Below are 23,626 nucleotides of genomic sequence, written 5' to 3' on the forward strand. Positions count from 1 at the left end.
CAGTCGTTTTGGACCTAAGTTTTCTCACTGGCAAGTAATTGCCAAGGTCCCTAAGATCTAGAGTTTTCTCCACAGAGAATTTCACTCCACTTTCAAAGACTTGGTCTGGGTCTCAGCTACTGTTGAATACCTGAGGATCAGAAAAGATTATTACTTCCTTAACCTTCGATGATAGGTCAGCTCTGTCTGTGAAGCTCTATCTGTGATAGCTCTATCTGTGCAATTCCTCATAAAAGATTACAGAGCTACTCACGTTTCTTTCCCCCTCTTCAGCCCTGCCATCAAAGACCTTAGCATCTAGAGCTGAGTTCCTCAGTGTGCTGTCTTGTAGTCATCTCAAACCTTCAGCAGGTGCTCGGGATACATTTTGAACTTTTTCGTTGTGATCACAGGTCTTCAGGTTGACATCTACAGGCTGGAAAACAAACCGTACAGGAAGTGGGAAAGTGCATTTGCCAAAATAATAGTAGCCAAATTGCATTGAGGAGTTACCATTGGCCAGGCCCTGTTCTAAGTGCTTTACATTTTTGTATTTTATTAACTTACTCAATCTGCCCAACTCCATTATGAAGTGAGTGCTGTTATTATGCTTCCTTGACAAAGAGAGAGAACTGAGATGCAAAGAGGATTTTTAAAAATTGCCCTCGGTCCTCCAGAGCTGGTAAGGGAAGAAGGCTGGATTCAAATTCAGTCAGGCAGTCTGGCTCCCGAACTTGGTTTTTTTGCCATTATGTCTCAGCCTGTGTCAAACTTTCCCTCCCAGGTGGACACCCCCTCAGGATAATAGATTTGGAGGCAGATGGAACAACATCCTCTAAAATAGAAAGCCACAGACTCAAATGAAAACATATAAAACAGACTTGTTTCTCATCCAGCTCCAGCTCTGCTGTGGATGCCAGGTTTTATTAAGCATAGTGGGCCATGGAGATGAGTGGCTAAAAATGTTAGGAATTCTCTGCCTCTGTACAAGAGGCCAGTCTCATTGGGACTTGTGTCTCCAGCGTGAGGTAGGATCCTGAAGATGCCATTGGGAGCGCTTAGGTGGAAGGCTCTGTCCCAGGATCTATGCCATCACTCTTGCACCACTTGAGAGGCCCCCAGCTGGCTAAACAGCAGGCTCCATAGCTGGAGCCATCTCCACTTCTCTGTATAAATCTAGCACTAGGGCTGCCAACAGACAGTGTTGGATAAAGTCTCTTCTGTTCCCTGCCAACCAAATGGCCCCACAGCATATGGTTCCAAGTTTTCTCAATCTCATAAAACATGGCTGAATGAGGCAGTGGTGCCATGAAATTTGCATCTGTCTTGTGCACCTGACACTTCCCATCATGATGATGGAGTGCTTCCCTCATGTCTGGAGCAGTCTGGGCTCTTGGGGAGAACAGGGAAGCAGGGTGAAGGTTGGTGGTGGGGCAAGCTAATCAAAGCCAGGAAGAGGAGTAAATCTGTAGGCATGAAGGATGGGAAACATGGTATGGGAGGAATGGAGAGCTGGGGGCTGGGGGAGAACAGTGACCTTAGATAAAAGAGCATTCCAGGGCCCCTTGTGCATTCAGGCCATCAGTCATCTCTGCTTTTCAGGGGCAGCCTTTCTGTTGACCTCCAGGCCCTGGCATGCAGCATCCTTCTAACTGCCCCAGGGAAGCTGATCCCTCCCCTCGTAGCCCACCATTGTGTGCATGCTTAGAGCAAGCCTGCAAGAAAATTAACCTATAGGGTCTACAGGTTGGAATGAAATAGTTTCATTGCATTTTGTGTTAAGACTCTTTGAAAGGGACAGGAGGTGGGGAAGATGTTAGAGTTTCTGCTGGGGGTGAGAAAAAAGAAGAAAACGAGTTGCACTCAAGGAAATGTTCTCTTATCTGCCTCTTTGTTCATCTTGCTTAAAAGTCCTCAACTTCATTCCAGAAAAAAAGTTATAAAAGCATAGTAACTAAAGAGTTTGGTTTCTAGAGCAGAGGGTTGAGGTTCAAATCCCAGATCAACCATTTACTGGTGTCCAAGGTTCTGTCTTTCTTTGCCTCTGTTTCTTCATTTATAAAACAGGAATAATTAGAGGAAGTATTTCATGTTGTGGTTTGAGGTTAAATGAGATGATGTATGGTACATATTTGGTTCAGTGCCAAGTGGACAGTAAGTGCTCCACAGATGTTGGTTAATAACCTGACCTCAAGGAGGGATACTGACTGTTTTCAGAAGACAGACAGAAACCATGAATCTCAAGGCTCTCAGGCATTCAGTTGTAACTGTGCCATGAAAATCAGTGCCTGTAGTATCTACTTTTCAATGTCTAAGTAAGATCCTTTCTTTCTCTGAATAACTATGGGTTGGTAGAATGCCATCTTTTGAATTTTATATACTTTTTCTGTAGCTCTCTTGTTGATTCCTATCTGTTAGTCACAGTTTTCCCAATTAGATCTGAACTTTTGAGGATCAAATTCCATGACTGTCCTCATCCTTTGACTCTTTCTCAGAGATTAAATGTGAAGTGGGTATTTATGATATTCCTCTTGACTAAAAGTTCTGGCCTATATTCTCCTCATATGGCCTTATGGATTGTGGGCTTAAAGTTTACTATGTACTTGGTAATCTAGGGCCAGGCCATATTCCTGCAGTCAGTGAAAGTCTGACAACTGTTCTTTGACTATCACCACCCTGATCCAATCCACCATTCCAAATGCTCCTGCATTGGGTTGTCTCTTCCACCTCTGGAATCTGAGAACTTCTCCTTGGTTATTTTAGAATACATCACATCAAAGAGAGCATGACCAAATGGGAGTATTATCCATCACAGCTGACAAGCAGAAGTGGGGAGAGGGTAATACGCAGAAACCCTAAAGGCATTACTGGCAAAGCTCTTGTCCTCCCAGATTTTATTAGCAGAAGTAGATAAAAGTACCTCCTTTTGGTGAGAAAGCCAAATTAAAATATTGAAAATGGGTTTTGAAAGTGCATCATTTTACTGAATCCTTAATTCATTTACTCACTTTTCTGCCAAACATTTGTTGCCTTCTTATTTGTGTTACACATGGTTCTGTTCAATTTTTAAGCTTCTTTTATCTTCCAGGAATATATATATATATATATATATATATGTATAAAGTTATATTCTACAGCCTTTGAGCTGGTTCGGTGAATACCAATAAATAAACGAACAAGTAAGTAAATAAATAAATTAAATAAAGCCATCTTTGTTGGATAGCCATGCTCAGCTCCTAAGTTCCAAATTTTGTGTGTGATATAAAGCCAGAAGTGGCAGGCAAATCTCTTCTGAAGTATAAGTGCTAACAACTACTTTGCCTATTTCCACATTGTTTAGAAAAGTCTTCTCTTTTCTTTGGGAAGAATACAAAGTGAATCTGACATTACTCAGAGAAAGAATAAACCAAATTTGTCATGAAGACTGCAGGGCTGAAAGACACAAATCAGCCATTTCTTTGAAAGTCAGGAAGTATCTAGTTTATACCATTAGCTGATGCAGAAATAAAAGACAATTGGTGACGAAATATACAGCCGAGGAAAGTCCTCATGTTTCAGTCTTCAAAGTTACTTCCAAAGCAGTCCCTGATCCACAAATATAATTTTGAAGTGATATTATATATCTGTCAGCAAAAACTAAAGGAACATTAATTTGAAGATATTTTCATTCTAGAAATATATGTGTCGGTTTTTGTATGTGTAGAAGCATACATGTATGTATGTATACACATACGTATATTCATATGTACATAAATTAGATATAAACATTAATGCTAAAGTTAAATAATATTGAAATAGTATAGAACATTATTGTTTCAATGTCATCCATTTATAATTTTTAAACCTTTCTGATTTCAAATCCAGAGCCTAAATTATAATTATAATAGAGGATAAATTTTATACCAGTATTAAAAAACTATAATTTAAGATGAGGCTTTGTGGGCAAAGCTGGAAGAGTTAGAAGTTATTCAATCCTCTCTTGAGAATATACACTTATTGCCGTTCTCATGAATTAGACTGATTTCAAACAGAAACCTGTTAGAAGATATAATGAAAGAAAATGTCCCATTTATAAGAGTAATGAATATGGTAAAATACCAAGGAATAAACATAACAAGAGACAGCCCTATGTGAAGACACATTTTTTTTTTTTTTGCGGTATGCGGGCCTCTCACTGTTGTGGCCTCTCCCGTTGAGGAGCACAGGCTCCGGACACGCAGGCTCAGTGGCCATGGCTCACGGGCCTAGCGGCTCCGCGGCATGTGGAAGCTTCTCGGATCGGGGCATGAACCCGTGTCCCCTGCATCGGCAGGCAGTCTCTCAACCACGGCGCCACCAGGGAAGCCCCCTTGAAGACACGTTTTAAGTCTTACTAACAGCTGAAGTAGAAGACTTGAACAAACAAAAAGGCACAGCATATTCTTGAGTAGAAAGATTCGACATCATAAAGATATAAATTTTCTCTAAGTTAATTTCTAAATTTAATTTGATCCCAGTAACAAAGAAAGAAAGTTTTCTTTTACCTAACAAGCTGACTCTAAAGTTCATGTGAAAAAAGGAACAAGAATAACAATGAAAACTGTGAAAAAGAAGAGACATGAGGGCAGACTAGTCCTATCAATAAATGTTAAAACAGATTCAAAAAAGTAAACAGACTCAAAAACCAAAATAGTGTGATGGTGGGATATGATTAGAGAGACAAAACCATGAGCCAAATAGAAAGTTCAGTAAAAATTCCAAACGTGTATAGAATTTAATATATGATTCAAGATGGCATCTTAAATAGTGAGGAAAAGAAAGACGGTACAATAAATGATGTTAGAGCAATCGAAGAGTCCAATGAGAAAAGTAACTTGGACCTATACCTCACACTTTACATCATGATGAATTCAAAATTGATTGAAGGTTTATTTAAATGATAATAATGAATCCATAAAAGTTCTAGGAAGAAACATAAGGAAATTTCTTTATAATCTTAAATTATGGGAGGCATTTCTATCTATGACCCACAATCTAAAACCATAAAAGATATTGATAGTTTTGGTTATGTAATATACAAAAAATGTATTTAGGGCAAAAAAAGACTAGACTACCTAGAAACAAATTTAACCAAGGAAGTGAAAAACTTATACACTAAAAACCAGAAATCATTGATGAAAAAATGAAAGAAGTCCTAAACAAATGGGAAGACATGTTGTATTTATGGATTGAAAAACTTAATATTTTTGAGATGACAGTACTCCTCAAAAGAATCTACTGATTCAGTACAATCCCTACCAAAATTCCAACGGTCTTTTTTGCAGAAATGGAACAGATGACCCTTAAATTGATGTGGAATTACAATGGGCCCTGAATAGCCAAAACAATATTGAAAAAGAAGATCAAAGTTGGAGGACTCATACTTCTGAATTTCAAAACTTCCTGCAAAGCTACAGTAATCAAAACAGTGTGGTACTGGCATGAGGATACAGATATAGACCAATGAATGAGAATTGAGAGTCAGAAATAAATCCAAGCTTCTGTGGCCAATAGATTTTTGACAAGAGTTGATCTTTCAGCAGGGAAAGAGTAATCTCTTCAGCAAGTGGTACTGGATCAACTGGGTATCTATATGCAAATGAATGAAGTTGGATCTCTACCATGTTATATGTGAAATGGATTGATGACCAAAATATAAGAACTAAAACTATTAAACTCCTGGAAGAAAATGTAGGGGAAAATCTTTGGTGCTTCAAGTTTTGGTCTTGTAAGGATACCATTAAGAAAGTGAAAAGACAACCTATAGAATGGAAGAAAATATTTGTAAGTCATATATAATAAGGGTATAGTGTCTGGAACACATAAAAAAAAATCCCACAACTCAAAAACACAAATAAAAGAATCCCAAGTAAAAAGTGGGCAAAGATTTTAGTAGGCAATTTTCCAATTAAAAATATATTAATAATGGGAGTTCCCTGGCTGTCCAATGGTTAGGACTCAACGCTTTCACTGCCGTGGTCGGGGTTCAATCCCTAGTTGGGGAGCTAAGATCCTGCAAGCCAAGGAGCACAGCCGATACATACTCATATATATATATATACACACACACACACACACACACACACACACACACACTAATAATCAACAATCACATGAAAAGATGTTCAACATTATTGGTCATTAGGGAAATGCAAATCAAAACCACAATGAGATATCACTCCGTACCCACTAAGATGGCTATAAAAATAAAAAAAACAAAACAAAAACAAAACAAACAAAAGAATAAAATAACAAGTGTTGGTGAGGATGTGGAGAAATTGAAACCCTCATAAATTTCTGGTGAGAATATAAAGTGGTACAGCCACAGTGGGAAATAGCTTGGCGGTTTCTCAAAAACTTAAACATATGATTACCATATGATCCAACCCAAATGTCATCAAGGAATACTGGATAACCAAATGTGGTTTACACATATGATAGAATATTACTCAGCTGTTAAAAGGAATGAAATACAGATACATGCTACAGCATGGATGAATCCCCCAAATATTATGATAATTGAAAGAACCCAGACACCAAAGTCCCATTTTGTAGGATTCCATTTATATGAAATACCCAGAATAGGTAAATCCATAGAGGTGGAAAGCAGATTGGTGGTTGCCAGAGGCTGGGAAGACAGGGGAACGGTCAATGACTGCATAATGAGGATGAGATTGTGGCAGGTGGTTGATAAAAAGGTACCGGAACTAAAGAGAGGTGCACAACACTGTGAATTTATTAAATGGCACTAAATTTTACACTTTAAAATGGTTAATTTTATGGTTACATGAATTTCACCTCAACAAAAAAACTTTGGTAAAGGAAATTAGCATAAATTATGGACCTCAGTTAACAATATTGTATCAATTATCGGTTCGTTAATTGTGACAAATGTGGCATAAGATGTTAGTAATCAGGGAAACTGGGTGTGAGGTGTATGGGAATTCTATCTTTGTGATTTTCTGTAAATCTAAAACGATTCTAAGTTAAAAGGTTAATTTTTTAGATGAAAAGAGAAAAAACAAAGTTAAAAGACAAGTGACAAACTCAGAAAAGATATATGCAACTCATTTGATCAACAAAGGATTATTTTTTCTACTTTTAAGGGCTCCTAAAAATTAAGAGAATGTTCACGTATCCACTAGGAAGAGGGGAAAAAGAAAGTTGATCAAAAGTTAAACACAATTGTCTCTTAAATATATAAAGAAATGTTAGCTTCTCTCATGAAAAGAAAGATGCACATTAAAAACTACCCTGTAGTGACAACATTTTTAATCACTAGAATGAAAAAAACATAAAAGTTTGACAAAGTACTCTTTGGTAAGGCTGTGTGGAAACAGGCACTTATGATACTATGTATATAAACTGTATAACTCTATGCAGGATAACTTATTGATATATCAAAATTACAAATGAATATCCCCACTGACCCAGAAATTTCACAACGGTAATCTATGTTACAAATATACGTATACATGTAAGAAATGACATATGCCAAGTTTACCCATTTCAGTGATATTTTTTAATAGCAAATGACTTAAAAAAAAAAACCCCAAATCCATAAATAGGTGCTGAGCAAATATTATTTATGGTACATCCATATAATGACATATTATGCAGCTTTAAGAAAGAATAAAGCAATTCTCTATGTATGACATAGAAAGATTTCAAGAATTATTGATAAGTGAAAACAGTAGAACAGTATGTATCAATGCTAATTTTTCTTTAAAAAAGGGAAAGAGGCAGAAAAACTACAAATATATTTGTATTTATTTATATATGTGACAAGCAACTCTAAAAGATATACAGTAACAGTGGAGGAGGGGCAGTGTTCTTTGGATGAATTGGGAAGCAATGAGTCGATTGGGTGGGAGGAAGGCATTTGATTGAACACCTTCATATATATAATCACATGAAAGTATTACCTACTTAAAATTTAAAAATATTTAAGTGATGAAGCCAAAAAGAACTTCTAATGTACATATTGATGGAGACTTTCTTAGCTAAAGGAAAACATGCAACAAAGTCATTTCATCAAAAACCTCTAGTTTGACAAACTCCCCCAAGAATTTGTGTTTTCTTTGGCCTTGGAAACCAGGACCATGGGTTTCTCAGGGAGTGTTGCTGGGCTAGTCCCGTCATTCAGGTGTTATGCCCTCCTCGGGCTCTGACCTCTCTGTTATGTTCCCTGCTCCATCTCCAGTGCCCAGAACTCAGTCTGACACCAACTAAGTGCTAATGAGCGCTTACTGGATAATTGAATTCAGGAAACTTGACTACCGTGCACATGATTTTAGTTGTTAAGTACGGAGTCCAGGGAGAATGAGAAAGAATATTTTTTCAAAAAAACAAAATGTTCACTTTAACTTGACAACAGTTTTTAACCTAAAAACAGACAGAAAATCTTTTTCATCCACTAGAAATCAAATGTCACTCCTTGGGTTGGTTATAGAAAACACTGTCTGACTATCCAGGACCTGCCAAAATCCCAAATTCTGACTTCTACTTGCAGGACAGAGGAACTACTTGTATTTTTTTTGGGGGGGGGGGTTCCCTTTAAATGTGTCTTATGTCTGGGGCAGGAAAAAACTACAGTTGGAGGAAGATGTTGACTGTATCTTGGGGGAGGAGCAGGTGAAGAAGGATTGATTCTACTGGGTGTTTTTTTCTTTCCCTGCATGGAGGTATTTTGCTTTTTTAAAGAAACTAATATTTGAACAAGTTTGAATGTATTCTTCAAGCCCTTAGGAATTTGGTCTGAGCATATCATAATATGAAATTAGAACTAAAACAGAAACAAAACAGCCGTAGGACTTCCAACGTGAGAATAAAAAAAAAATAGAAAGAGGAGAAATGTATTTGCACTTGGTCTACAATTCCATTTCTAATAAAAGTCTATGACTGTAACTCATAAATCTCTCTCCCTGTCAAATGCCAAGAGAGTACCTTTGGATTTGACTTTTAAGCTGTCTTATGATTCACCACTGGGTCGAGAGATGACCATAAACAATTTTTAAAAGAATTGGCTTTTATCAATTTTTTTCTATAATTTCTTGGTGTTCTGTGGCTAAAGGGTTTACAAAATATTCTACTTTGGGATGAAGAAATGTCTTAAGCTGCATAGCCAGCAATGGAAACAGAGTTCTTTTCCTCTCACCATAACTTTCCTTGGTATGGTGAAGGAGTTTGTGTAGGGTTACCTGTATATCTAGGCATCCCCCACATCTGTGAGGCAAGAATGTAATGAATTTCTCTAGGGCAATTCAGCTCATTTCATGAGCACTGAACTCATTTGGGGAGTGGAGACAGGGAGAAATGACTATCAAATATATCTGTCCCTGGTATCCAGTTGCATAGAAAAGTATGTCAGTTAAAATAGGTTAAACCAATTTTTCAGGGAATGTTAAAAAACCCCAGCAACATTGACAAGTGGATAGAAATCACTCATCTTGACAAGCGATTACGTAGATTAGGAAAGATGCATGAAATGTTCTGTACTGCTGAGGAATGGGGAATGGGGATAAATTCACTATTGATATAAAGAATAACATGACAGGTGTGTTCTGTTCTTGGTTAACTCTTCAACACTAGAGTTTAGGCCACACCTTGGTGCTATGCAAAAATGTGGGGGAAAGGTCATGAGAAATGCTCTGAGGGCTCAGGTATTTGGCTTGTCAGAGAAATTCCAAAATACATAAGATTTTCAGGGCTCTTGAAACCAACAGGATATGCTTTTACATTTTCCTCTTAGGCTTTTTATAACTCATTTCAGTAGGACATTTATAATAATTTAATTCTTGCCCCTAGTCACACTCTTATGTCTACACTGAAAGAAAGTTGGGGAATAGAAAACATTTCTTTGCCACCTTGACTCTGAAGTTGATCAGCTACTCCCACCTTCAACATGTCTTTTCTCTGCGTTCTCTATAGCATTTACGGTCATGCGCTTTAATACTGCCACGTGGTATTTTCTGAGCATGGTCATTGTTTCTTTTCAAGGGTGTTGCCTCTGTCTGGCACTTCCGGGGTCCACTCAAGCTCTGACCCAGGACTGTGTAGACTGTGAGCACTCCAGGACTCCCATTATTTGGGATGATGGCTTACCACTAGAATCATCTTACTGGGGTCTGCATTTAGGTATGATGAACAAGTTTTCAGTAGTAGGGCCAAATATCTCCTGTGAACCAGAAACTTCACATCTCACACTTGTGTTTTTAATGGGCTGTGTATTTGTGTTTAGAAATGTATGCTGTTTGTTGTCTCCTATCAAAGGAATAGATTTTGTATAATTTCTTACGCTGAACAATTTAAAAATGAATGTGAAGCAAAATAAACTATGAGTGAAATCATGATTTAATATTCTGCATGCTGTTTTTTAAATAGTGGAGAAAGGAAAAACTAGGAAAGCCATCTACCATCAACTTCTCCAGGAATGCGCCTAGCTCCAGATCCTGCTGACCAATAGTACGGTTCATAAAACGCTGCTCATTGGGAGCCATTGTTCTTACTTTGAGCTCCATAAATGACCTTCAGGGGATCCCTGCACATCCTGGAAATGTTTGCAAAACTTTGTGTGTATATACACTTTACTGAGGAAGGGCAGGCACTTTTATATCATGTTCTCAAAGAGGTCAATGACCCTAAAATATTAAGAGCATCAATGTAGAATCTCACAAGCTACTTGCAAATAATTTTAGATGAATCTCATCGCTTAATTTTAGAAGAGTGAAAATAAATATTATAAGTTATTTATTCATTCATTTAGTATATACTCATGGAGTATTTTCAAATGCCAAGTACAGTCTAAGGTGTTAGCGAGATAAAGATGGGTAATCTCATAGGAAGGAAATGGTGGAAGCATTTCCTGATTAAAGACAACCAAACAGAATTATGTTGAGGGTGACTCTCCTTTAAGTTTTCTGACACTAATTTGACACTAGGTTCTTTTGAAGGTTGGTTATCACTGCTAGTATATGCTTTTAATTGAGTTACCATAATAACTATAACTCACTTCAATTAACATTAACTTCTATTGTGGCAGATATAATTAAGAATACATATGTGACTATTTCTGCCTTTTATAATGAGCTTTCATAGTAATCACTATTGGAACTACGGTATTAAGCATAATTACTAAGTATTCTACTAGAACATAGAATTACTTTATAATTATATGATATTTTCCTAAGCATAAGGCATGTAGTTACTTTGGAAGTAAAGCACAAGAGTGGCATTCACCAATCCATTACATAATTGATGAAATCTTGCTAATAAATGTGAGCTAACATCCATAAACTCTGCGCATTTTAAATTCCAAAATAAAGCCAGCCATCAGTCTCTTTTTGAAAAGGAAAAAACCTTATTTAAAGACCCTAATTCCAAGGGGGAAAAAAATGTCTGAACACACGAATCATTTTGTTTTGGAGTCCAGAAACAAAGTCGATGACGTTAACTGTATCCATTGAAAAGCAAGTGTATGTTTAATACACAACATTTTGGTGGATAGACGCTTTCTCATAGAAGCTTTGGGATGTGTTTTCCAATATATATTTTCTGCTATAAAATTGTATTTTCTAGAAAATGCAGAACTTACATTAAAGAAGAAAGAAAGAAGAATTCTTGGGGGAAATAGAGTTTCCTCAAGGTCTGGGACTTAGTACTTAACAGATAATTCCAAAATACTATAGCAATCCATAAGGCAGGAAAAAATAAAGCAGCAGATAGCAATGGCCCATGTTGAGTGGCATAGAGAATTAGATAACCAAAATTATTTAGTAAGGTATATTAATTTCCTAGGGCTGCCATAACATATTCCACAAACTTGGTAGCTTTAAACAACAGAAATGTATTCTGTCATAATTCTGGAAGCCAGAACTCAAAAATGAAGGTGTTGGCAAGGTTGGCTCCTTTTTGGAGGCTCTGAGGAAGAATCTGTCCCATGCCTCTGGTGGCTGTGGGCAATCCTTAATGTTTATTGGCTTAATGACACCTCCCTCCAATCTCTGTTTCTGTCTACACATGGCCTTCTTCCCTGGGTCTGTCTGTGTCTCCTCCTTTTCTTCCTCTTATCCAGACACCGTCATTGGATTTAGAGTCCACTCTGATCTAGGGTGATCTCATCTTGAGATCTTTAGTTTAATTACATCTTTAAAGACTCCTATTCCAAATAAGATCACATCTTCCACATATCTTTTGGGTTACACAGTCAACCCACAACATAATATATTAATGTAAATATAACATTTCAAAGGAATCAGTGAGGTGAGAGGTCAAAATAAGGCTAAGGCCTTAGCAATGGAGATCTTAGACCTGAAAATGATCTCCCGAGGCAATGCGGGAATCCTCCAGCCATTCAACATGTAGGAAATTATCAACACTTAACAGGAAAAAAACAATGAAAGTCAGGGAAGCAAAATAATTTGACAAGTTATGATCACCCAGGAAGTGATAAAAAGAGCCAGAATGGAAGTACTTTTTTCACACCACCTTATTCAGTAGAGAAAGGGGAACTTAAAGGTGACCTTAGGGGTAGGTCAAAGAGGAAAGAGCAGAAGAAACCTGAGAATATGGTAGGAGAAGGAAAATGGGCTTGATTTGATGGCATTCCTTGTCTGGCCACTTTAATATCTCCATGTTATTATAGCCACGACTTTATTTCATTCCTCCAATTACCATTTTTGTCTGCACTCATCTTATCACTGTCCATTTAACCCCAAGAATAGTGTTAAATAAATATTTTTGAGTCGTCATGAACTAAATTGATTCATTTATAGGTGGGTGCCTTGGGACCCTGCCTAGGTTAGGTTGATGTATGGGTAATTCATGTGTCACGGGATTTGTTTTGAAAGTGTGTATATCAGTTTCAGAGTTCAGCACATTGATTAATTAAACATTTAGAAACACACTTGCACACTTTCAAAAACAGATCAAGGACGTGCACATAGGATCCAGTATAGTATTTCTAACAATCTGTTGAATTTAACCATTACTTTTGGGCAGGGATAGTATTGGAGACTTGGGCATCACATGATCTCTATGGCAACTACCGAACATTACTCTTGTAACCAGAAAGGAGCCATAGACAATATGTAAACCAGTGGATGCAGCTGTGTTCTAATAAAACTTTATTTACAAAAATAAGTGGTGGGCCTAATCTGGTCCCTGATTTGTAGCTCAATGACTCCTGCATCTGAGCCAACATTTTAAAAACTGTACTTTACTGTGCCTCCCTAAATGGTATCTTCCAGGACAGTTTTTAAATTTCAATTAATGGTACCTTGAGTCCCATAGTCGGCAGTGCTTAAACCATTGGCATGATCTTTCCCTCCTTACTGTCCATAGCTAGACAATCTTTGTCTGTGACTGAGCACATTATTCCCACCCCTCTCACCTTGGTTCAGGGAAGTCCCTATTCCTAAGCTATTTCTCCAGACTCTTACTTGCTCTTTTGTTTTTAGTTCTTTCCTTCTTTGTTATCTTTTAAAACCATAGATGGAGTCATCCTCCTACAAGATATCTCAGAAATATTCAAGAAGCGAGGATTCTATGGAGTAATCTATGTTAAAGCTGTGAAGTGTTAGAGAAATAGGAGTAGTAGGATTCAGAATAGCAGAAAAAAAAAAAAACCAGAGAATAGCATTTAGACCATTTATCCTGTTATTCAAGACTTTCAAAAGTCTGGCCACATTTAAATCCAAATCAATTGAGCAAACATGCCTTGGCCAGGATAGTAAAGTATTTAAGAGGCTGTGTTTTTGAAGCAGACCATTTGCTTTCAAATCTACGTTCCATAAATACTAGCTCTGTGACTTGTATGAGTCACTTAACTTTTCCTCATCTGAAAATGGGGATAGTTCTTATCTCAGAAGATTGCTATGAAGATTCAATTAACTTTTCAGACACGTTCTGGCACTTAGAAAGTTACAAGCCAGTCACACCGCTAGTGCTAAACATTTATTGAATTCCTTTTATAAGCAGGCACTGTTCTAGGTGCTGGGGATGTAACAGTGGAAAGGTAGTAAGCCTTTGCCATTATTATGCCTTATTAGTCACTGGTTTATTCAACAAACATTCACCCAGCACCTTTGATGTGCCAGGCACTTCTAGGCATTGTGACAGCTGCTTCTTAAGACTGACAAGTCTCTGTTCCCATAAACTTATATTCAGTCATTTAGGTGTGGTCTCTTCATCTCAGCTATGTGTCCCTTGGGCTCAGCAACTGTATCTTAATCAGCCCAATATCTTAAGAGCCTACAAAGGGATTCACTCAGAGATTATTTCATAAATATGAAATTAGTGAATGGATAAATGAATGAGAGAATGAAACAAACACCTATAGTCACTAGGCACAAATAGGTTAGCACCAGCTAATCTTGAGTGAAGTTGAAATCAACCACCCTTGTTAGAAACACACCACACACCATCCCATGAGATTCATGTTGGAGACCCTAACACCACCCTGTTTTCAAATCTGGAGGATCAGGGTTCATAGGCAATGTGCAAGGCAGAGAGGAAGGGGGGAAGGTCCCAAGAAATAAGATTCCAAAGGGGCGTATTAAATAGAACATGGAAACTGCAGGGTTTGCAAAAATAGAGGTCCTGGCTCTATTACTTGTCAGTTTTGCTTTCTATTTTGGGTAAGAAGGAAACCATAAGAAGCACAAAAGATTTGGAATTATAAACAACCTATAGACCATATCTAGAAAACCTTTTGAAATCTTGGGTCAATTAATTATGTTTCTCATTCTACTTAAAGTAAGAATGACATTGAAAGAAACATTAAAAAATGGAATTAAAAAAAGATGATATGCAATTACACTTTGTGTGTATACAAGACCAAGAAGGACAAAAATTTTATAACAACTTTGTACAGTGTGGAACCTAGAAAAAATATGGAATCACTGTGTTGTACACCTGAAACTAATATAAGATTGTAAGACAACTGTACATCAGTTAAAAACAAAAAAGAGAAGAAAGAAGGACGATAAACATCTTTTGGAAGGGTTCCCATTATAGTTATATGCAAGATCACAGAGTGTGTGCAGGGTGGAGGCCATGTTCAGATATCAGGGAGAACAGGAGAAAGGGGAGACATTTGGAGTTTCTCTCGTGTATGGCTTGAGGAAAATGAGCCCTTTAGGTGCTTTATGAAAGCCTGGAGTGTATTGCTCAATCTGGAAGAGGTTTCCTGAAACAGTTTCAGAAATCCAGTGTGACCCATTTTCTTTAGCTATGCTTATGGGAAGCCTTATCGGCAAAGGAATGGTTTTAGAGGGAAATGATTCTGAGACCTTTTGGCTGACCCCACATGCAAATCATCAGACAGTATGCAAATGGAGAGCAGTTATACACTCAGCAATTGCAGCATGAAACATTTCCATTCCTCCTCTTGAACAGAAAAGGAACAGCTAAAAGTGTCCCAAATCCTAGAAACCTCACTGGTAAAGTAAGAATTATGTGAAGTCTTCGCTAAGACTTAGGGAAGCAGTTAACCACATTAGCCTCTATTAGACAGAGTGCTTGGGGTAAAATTTGCCTTCTACAGTATTGGCCTAAATTTCTGGAGAGGAGAAAAAACCCCTGGTTGTTATTTTTCCTTAGGTACTTGAGTTAGGATCATGTGGGTAAATGGAAAATGGGAAGCTTTAGCAATAGCCTAACGATTACATCTTTTGTTTGTGGTTTGGAAGACGCTTTAAGATTCAGCTATACTCAATGTTTTGTAATAACCTATAAGAGAAAAGAATCTGAAAAAGAATATGAGTGTGTGTGTGTGTGTGTGTGTGTGTGTGTGTGTGTGTGTATAACCGAATCACTTTGCTGTACATCTGAAGCTAGCACAACACTGTAAATCACCTATACGTCAATAAAAAATTAATTAAGTAATTTTTAAAAAGGGGGGAAAATCTTAGATTATGGGTGCTCTAGGAAATTCTTTACATGGAGTCAGGATGGAAAGGTGAGAGATGTATTCTGGGAAGACAATACAGCTGATGTGTCCCCATGATAAGATGGCTTACAAGGAACAAAGTTGTGGGTTTACTGGGCCCCATTTTAAACAGGGGACCACGCACATGTTGTGCTTGCTGGTTGGTCAGAGAAAAAAAAAAATGAAAGAACTTGCCTAGAAGGAAATCTGCCTCTTCCAAAGATAAAATTTACATGAAATATGGTTATAACAAGATTATTTACATTCTGTAGTCATTAGGGATAAAGTGGATACTTGCCGATCTATCTTCCTAAACAACAAATTGAAAATCCTTTGTGATAAAATCTCTCCATGCTGTGATTTTCAGTTCTGTCAGATACTATAGAATAATGGTGCCAAGTTAGCATAGCTATCCACTCTGTGACTGATGCATATTCTTTGGAGTTTAGACTTCTTTTGAAGCCACAGTGCCACTGATGTTCAGATATTTTAACTTTTTAAATGTGCAATATGGTTCATATAGAAAGATAAATGGAGGGCAAAGGTCTAGGAAGATTTATATAATTAAGAGATCATGTTGTGTGTGAGAAAAACCTAATGGTCCACCTTCTTCAGCATAGAGGGAAGATGGTTCCTTTCCCTTTCCTAGCACAATAGGAAAGAAGACATTGTGATTATTGGTGGATGTTCATTGCAAGCTCTCCTTGTGAGAGAGATTCATGACATGTGGGAAAAATTCCAGTTAGACTCTGCTTCTACTGAAGAAAAAAAGCTCACACTTGACGTGTGAAACCGAAGTGGTCGTGTTATCTAAAAATTATGGACTAGTAAGTCAGTGACTTTGGAAGAAAGCTCAGATTTAGAAAAGGATAGGCATTAGCAAAGGCTGCCGGAACCATCACAACATTTAACAGTCAGGGCAGGGCCACTGCTGCCGACAGTGTGGCGGGTTTCCTACCACGATCTTTGGACAGAGTACAACGGTCAGAAAAGGATAATAAAGAGGCTAGAACATGCACCATCTGGTTTAACAGAAGGGAAGATGGAAAACGTCAACAGAGATTTGGGATTGTCATGGAAAGCCAGACGGTGAAGCCCTGATTAAGATTATTTTGTTGATTAGGTGATATCCTATGATTTATGCTTAGGACAAAGAAAATCAAATACTTTTTTGGAGTGTGTGAAGCCGAGTATGCTATAGAGCTACAATTGTATCTGACCCTGGATTTGGAAAAATCTCCCTGTCAAGCAGAAGAAGAGGCCAGGTTAAGAAAGAGAGCTTCCTGAGAATATGAAAACTCTATGCATTCTGTGGAAGAAGAGGCATGGTGATCCCACTGGTTCTCAAGTGTTGGCAGAGGACTAGGTGCCAGTGGCAGCAGGATACCACAAATTGGCATCTTTTTTTTGAAAAAAAAATTGATGACTTGAGTGGCACTCTGAAAGACACACAAAGGGACTCTAGGTCAATCAGGCTAAGAAGATAGATCTGATGGAACCCACGAGACTAGAAGCCATTTGGTGTGTTGCTTACTCTCCTTTATCCTCTCTCTCTGATTTTCAGTTCTTCTCAACAGAAGTCTTTTCTTCCCAATGGGTCAGGGTGATAATGATCACTTCAATCCCCAGAATGAAACAACACATCTCGGTGACTGGCAATCATCACAACCCCATCCCTGTAGAATGTTTTCTTGTTTGCTACTTCTGTCACATCAGAGCTAGCCTTTGTTATATGCTTACCACGTGCCAGCGATTGGGCAAAGCATTTTATATACATTAATCTTTATTAGTTCATCTCAAAACAGCTCTAAGAAGAAGGAACTATTATTATGCCCATTTAAAAGTACGTTTAGGAAACCAAAGGTTTCCTGAAGGTCACCTGCTAATATATGATGGAGTCCCAATTTAAACTCAGTCTAATTCCCAAGTCTTTCCTCTTGCCCACTGCTTGATGCTGTCTCAATGATTTGCCTGATACGTATTATCTCAATTTTGATCAAGAGAAAACTGAAGTTCAGAGAGAGTGGTACTTGCCATAAGCCATGGAATTGAACTTGATCTCAGAACTTTGGGCTCCAAATCCAGTTCCCTTTCCCCTGTACCATCCCACTGCTGTATATTTGCCTGATAAATAATAATATCCTTTGAGAGAGAATACCATGAATGTATCTCATCTCTCCCTTCAATATCTCATTTTTATGAAAAGGAAGTTTCATGATCATCCAAACCTATCACTTCTCTTTTTGCAAAAGATTGTCACATGGAAATATTTATAAGGTGTTAACTAAGCATTAGAAGGTACTGGGAACACCCATTTTCCTTCTTGATAACAGCAAATGTCAACTGCTTCTTAGACAATGTACGACGTAGTGTAAATTGAGAGCTGGAGTTTGAGTATGGGCAACCCTACCATTGCTTTGACTGGATGTTCAATCTGAGCAAGAATAATAAAGGATACTCTTATCACAGGTGAAGCATCTATTTCACCAGTGAGACGGCACATGCAGGTACATCTATTTGCTTCCCCATTCTACACCAAACAGTTGCAAGGGGATTGCACAGAGCATCAAAAGTGTTACCTTCTGCAGTACGTAAAGTTGCACTGAATAGAATTATCACCTTGAAATTACAGGGTAAAACTCCCTATACAAAAACAGATTAAAGACAAATTAGACTGTGGGTCAGGTCACTCTGATTGTTAGTTAGTGATAATGGAAATACAATTAGCATAATGAGTTCCAATTACTGTATATGGAGAAATATGAACATACTGCTTTCATAAATCTTGTTTCCAGGAAAAATAAAATGCATCTGGTTTAACAAAGCATGCCCTTCTCTTCTGCAGAAAGCTTCCTGGTAAATATCTTTTTGTGACGCTAAATCCTTCCTCTGATGGGTTGTGATTTGGAAAAAAAAAAAAAGGGTGACAGAATGGCTTTGCCCCGTCTGATAGCTGAGCAGTTTTGTATTAGCTCAACTTCTGTTTTAAGCTTCCTAGAAAATCTAACCATCTGTTTTTCCAATCGTGGGTTAAAAACACTGGGGAGAATCATAGACCATTGCATCAAATGTGCTTATTGTCTTTGAAATGTCAGCAAGCCCTCCCTTTCTGCCTTTGATAAGCTGTGAAATTGGAAAGCCAATTATAGTCACATATTTACACAAATCCGAGCAGCTTTTTGAAAACTCCGTGTAAGAATGCATGGATGAGAAACAACAGCTTTACACAGAGACAGAGTAGGATGCCTGTGGGTGTGTTAATGAAGTTACATTTAAAAGAGTTGCATTAAGGGTCTGGATATTTATTTTCACCTTGGTCTTACACTGTCTCAGCTTTTCATTGCAGGCACCGATCTCTCAAGTTTCTCAGAAGGTCCCTCAGCTGATAGCACAATATGCCAATTTTGCTGTCTTTTCTCTTAGAGTCTTCCTTGCTACTTTTCTTTCTATGAATGCTCAACTGTTGATGGATTACATTCCAAGTCTGGTTAAAACCCAAGCCATTTGGCCAATGAATGGTAATGAGTGTGGACTGCTCAGCCCACACAGGTGACATCACACCTTGCATCGGGGGAATGTACCAACTTCCTTGTTGTACCCTGTAAATCTGAGAGATGCCATTAACCTTTTCAGCGAATCCCCATGGATCGCTGAAATGGTGAATCTCAGTAGTAATTGCAAAGACAAAAATGCCCCAGCATGCCTGTATACCCTGTAAGGATCTGCGAAGCAGGCAAGTGGGCTACTCCAGTGCCTTTTCCCAACTGCTCTCTTGATTCACTTTCCCCTGTGAGTCTGCACCCAGGCCACAGTGCTTCGGAATCTTCCAAACACACACGAGTAGCAGATACTGCAGAGCACTTAGAGCAATTCAAGCCTCTCCTTTTTGCCTGGATGGGATTTAGCTATGAAGGAGAACGTTGGTATATGAAGACCAGAGGATCTACTAAAACAGCTGAGTTCACTGGGGAGAAACCTTCTCGTCCCCACCTTTATCATTCATTGCACCCTTTCCATCAGGACTCTGATTGTGGTTTTCATAATTTTAACCTAGTCAATCCCCTCAGTCTGTCTGGAAGCATTTGTAAATTGGATTATTCAATAAAAAGAAATGCTTGTCAGGCATCATTCTCCTTCAGCAGCTTGAGATGCTTTCTCTAAAGATGGCTTTCACACTATGACTGGCTCCCCTTGCTGTACACACATGCACACATACACAGGCACACACAGGAGTGGAATCACAGTGATCGTTGACTCTCTGTCAGCCTATATTTATGATGGGAGGTATGGCAGAACTTAAAAAGACAAGCGTCTCTCGCTATATTTTTGTTATTAAAGTATATATCAGATCTATACTTCTTTATAGATTTACGTAAGGAAAGGCAATGTGTCGAGAGGCACATAAGTGTCCCGGAAAGAAGACCGACCTGCTGGATACTGGAAAGTGTCTCATTGAAAACATAACTGTGTGTACTTGATAAATGCTGATAATAATGGACACTTGGTAAGTTACTCCTGACGGGGTCTTGGGCAAGTCACTGAAACTCTCTGGGCCTTGTCTGACTTATAATATGAGGGATTTTGCCTAGATGTTCTCGAAGATTTCTTTTAGCTCTAAAGTTTATGATTCTAAAGGGCCAAACTCTCAAACCAGGAGATATAAAGAAATGTTAAAGACTTGTAAATCTACCTAAATAGATGCCTGTTTTTACCCATCTGTATCACTTAGAATTACATTAAGCTGTACCTAACAGGAAAGCCCCACACAGAATAGAGATCTGTATCTGTGTCCAGGATTAGTAGTCCTCAGAGGGCTTCCAGCCTCAAAGGACATTGTTCAAGATGGCAGTTGGTCCTCCAGCCATCACATCTATGTTCTGCACAGAGAGAGAAATGGGGGCTGGAGATAAAAGTGTGAACCACCTACAAAGTCAGTATTTTAAGGAGCTTTCCAGAAATCCCCACACAATGAATTCTGTTTCTATCTCATTGACATCAGTAGTTGCGAGAGAGACTGGGAAATAGAGTATTTTAGCTGCATGCGTTGTGGCCAAGAATAAACGCAGGTTCTATTAGTAAGAAAGAGAAGAAGAATGGATTTTGAATAGACAGCTGGTAGTATCTGCCGTGTAATTATTTCTCTTTTATTTAAAATATTTTTGTGTCATGCCCCTCCAACATACAGAAATAATTCATTTTCATTTTGTAATAATGGCCTCGATTGACAGATGGCCAAGTCCTATCCAATCTGATACCTACTAATCTATCACAAAGCAAATTTAAAAGTTCATTTAAATTTTAAAAAATAATTCCCATTTTTAGATGATACTAGAAGTGAAAAGAAAAGCACTTCTGCTGTTTTTCTGAATACGAAGTTAACAAGAGACTATAGTTAATGGAAAATCACTAAGCTCAAAAAGTCTAGTCATTCTTTTAAAATCATCTGTATATTTGTAAAAACTGATCAGATGGATTTTCACAAAATTAATTTCATTGAATTAAAATAACAGAGGAATCATCTCTGCCAATGTTCATTTGGATGAAAGTAATTTGCCGATGAGCTTTTATTTTTTACATGTAAAGATCTCTGTTGTTTATGCATGCAGTAAAGAATGGAAAGTCATCTGTGGACTTCTGTCACACGATGATGAGTCTTCTATTTTGTTCCCCCCAAATCTAGCCAGTGTCGTATTCTCCTCAGGAGTCTTATTTTAAAATACGAGCAGGCCACTCAGATAACTGCTGGTCAGTCCATCTATTCCAAGCTAATTTTACTTCTTGGCAGTTGACTTTTTAAGAGTTCTTACTGATTTTCTCCATCTGTCATTTTTGGGTGTAGAGCAAAATGCAGAGAACAGTACATATAAATGGCCTTACCCAGTGGAATTATTTTATGGAGGACAGACTTTTGGGAACTCAAGCTCCTGAGGGTTATATAATTTTAATAAAATACGATGACATGGGAATAAATTTGATCTTTTGTATTGGCTTACGGTGTCCCATAAATCCGTTTTTTCTGGGCTTTAGAAAAAAAAGCACAAAAAGTTTTTTGCCGTGCAATGAAAAGCTACATTTAGATTCCTCAAGTATTCTGGATGCTCCAGCACAGAACATCAGTTCGGGATTTTGGTTGCAAACAACAGAATCCAAACCCAGATAATGTAACCAAAGGTGGATTTACTGGAAGAATATCAGGTAGTTGTAGAGCTTAAAGCAGGAATGGAGAACCAGACCCTAAACAGACAAATCTAAGGGAAGTGGAAAGATGATGGCGGCAGGAACCAGACAACAGTTTCATCTGCCACCGTCAATGAAGGCATGAGCTTCAGTGGTCTCTTGATGTTTGCTTCCCTCCATTCAAGGAAAGAGAATCTGATTGGCCTTGCTAAGGAATGTGCCCACTTCTTGGCCTAAGGAGGGCTAGGGTGTGCAGTTTGATTAACAGCAACCTCAGGACTATACAAATGGAGGTGAGGTGATTTCCCCAAAGTGTGCTGCTTTTGCCTTAAGTAAGATGATTAGATGTATATGTCTTCTTTAAAAAGAAGATAGCCACTATTACAATGCTTCTTAGACTTTAATGTGTACATGATTCTTCTGGGCTTCCTGCGAACTTGCACATTCTGGCTCAGTAGATCTGGGCTGGGGCCTGCCGTTCTGCACTCCTACATCACCCACGTGATGCTGCTGCCCTGTGTATCACCCTTTGAGTGGTAAGGCTTTATAACAGTGACTACCAGGAAGATAATTAGCCTCAGAGTTCTTAATCCACATATACTTTTCTTTTTGTTTTGACTGCAGTATAATTACATATATTAAAATGAGTAGAAATTAGTCTGAAGTTCAATTTGTGTATACGTACCGTGTAACTAACAGCCAACACCAAGCATCACTCTCTCCCTAGAGATTTTCCACATGTCTTTCTTTTGTCCCTTTTCAAGGTGGAGTCACTATTCTGATTTCTTTTCCCATTGACTAGTTTTGCTGGATCTTGCATTTCATATAAATAGAATCATACAATACACACTCTTTTGTGTCCAGCTTATTTTGTTTAACATAATGTTAATAAGATTCATGCATGCACTTGTAAGAACCTCTGATTCATTCCTTTGTACTGGTGAGTAGTACTCCACTTTATGAGTTTGACATAATATTTATCACTCCTCCTTTTGATGGAAATTTGGGTTGTTTCCAAAATCTTGCCATTATGAATAAAGCTTCTAAGAACATTCCTGTAAAAATCTATGAGCGTATATTTTCAGTTTCTTCAAGGTAAACACCTAGAAATGAAATAGCTGGGTCATAAGGTATGTTTGTGTTTAACTAAGAAACTGACAAATACCTTTCCGCAGTTGTTGTGCCGTTTTATACTCCCACTAGCAGGGTATAAGAGAATTCCAGTGGTCCTGCGTTCGGTGTGTCAGTCTTTTGGATTTTAGCCATTCTAGGGCAGACATGAATCTTTGTGGTTTTAAGTTGCATTTCTTTGATGACAAGCCACGTGGAGAATCTTCGCACAAGCATATTTTCTCTTACCTTTTGCCTGATCTCATTTCCAACTTTAAAATATTGTCTCCCTTTGGATCTAGGAAACATTTTGTTTACAATCTTCACCTCATGATAGAATTTCAGCCTGACTCGCATTTGCTCTTTTAGACTGTGCTTACCTTTCCACAGTCATTCCTAACTGAGAATTTAGGT

The sequence above is a fragment of the Phocoena sinus genome, chromosome 13 (assembly GCF_008692025.1).
Source record: "Phocoena sinus isolate mPhoSin1 chromosome 13, mPhoSin1.pri, whole genome shotgun sequence".
Taxonomy (NCBI): domain Eukaryota; kingdom Metazoa; phylum Chordata; class Mammalia; order Artiodactyla; family Phocoenidae; genus Phocoena; species Phocoena sinus.